Source organism: Bufo bufo, chromosome 11, assembly GCF_905171765.1.
Source record: "Bufo bufo chromosome 11, aBufBuf1.1, whole genome shotgun sequence".
In the NCBI taxonomy this organism is placed as follows: Eukaryota; Metazoa; Chordata; class Amphibia; order Anura; family Bufonidae; genus Bufo; species Bufo bufo.
Window position 1 is genome coordinate 86,293,707 of NC_053399.1, and position 1,267 is coordinate 86,294,973.

Consider the following 1,267-nt stretch of genomic DNA (forward strand, 5'->3'; position numbering starts at 1 on the left):
TTAATCTCCCACACTTTGAATCCATCTTATCAAATACCTTCTCTTAAAAGCACTTTTCACCTCCTTGTTTCTCAAAGAATAGATGATGGGATTTAATGCTGGTGTGATAACCGTGAACAAGATTCCTGTAATCCTGTCTTGCTCCAGGGTATCTTTATTAGCTGGTCTTAAATATGTGCAGAAAACAGTGCCAAAAAATAAAGCGACCACAGTAAGGTGTGACGAGCAGGTGGAGAAGGCTTTACTTCTACCTGGTTCTGAACGGATATTCTGGAGATGAATTCCAATAAAGGTATAGGAGATGATAATTAGTACAAATGGACCTAAAGCTAAAGAACCTGTAACTATGTTTACTAAGCTCTCGTTGATATGTGTGTCAGCACATGCCAACTTCAAGAGAGGTTTAATGTCACAGGAGAAGTGAGTTATTTTATTCATTTTTCAGAAAGGAAGCCTGATAGTTAAAATGGTATGGGACAGTGAGTATAAGGAACCAATGAGCCAGGATGTGAATGCTAGTTGAAGACACACTGTCCTTGCCATAAGGACTTGGTATCTTAATGGGTTACAAATGGCAACATATCTGTCATAAGACATTGATGCAAGAAGCATGACTTCAGTACATCCCAAGAAATGAAACATGTAGAGCTGGGTTATACAACCTTGGAAAGATATTTTCTTGTCTTCCATAATTAAACCAGATAACATCTTGGGTACGGTTGTAGTGGAATAGAAGAAGTCCAGCAAGGAAAGGTTTGCCAATAGAGAGTACATTGGAGTGTGAAGAACATGGTCAGTAATAACTACTGTCACAATGCTTAAATTGCCAAAGCAGCTGCAGAGGTAGAAGATAAGAAACGTAACAGAGAGGACAACCCGTAGCCATGGCACATCGGTAATACCTAGAAGAATGAATTCTGTTACAATGGTCTCATTCAACTCTTCCATTTGAATCTGTAAGAAAAATATGCAAAACTCATCAAAACTTTCCTCCACCAAAAATACATTTTACAATTTACTTGTTCTAAATTCCATTTTGACTCAGAATTTTCCAGAACTCTAACATTGATGATCTGTACTCAGGATGTAATCATTAACAGATCTGTGGTGGTCCAACTCTCAGCACTCCACTTCAGCTGTTTGAAGGGGCTCTTATGCAAATGTTTTGGCCTCTTTCTGTTGATTTCATGTCCATAATATATTTTGTTGTGGCTTGTAAACAATAAGGATGGCAAAGCATTGGCCTTAGTGTCGTAGCCCATTCACA

General features: G+C 38.4%; 1 pseudogene; it reads right to left on the bottom strand.

The window, feature by feature from the left end:
• LOC120981518 lies at positions 1-948 on the bottom strand (annotated as a pseudogene).
• Between the last annotated feature and the right edge of the window lie 319 nt (positions 949-1,267).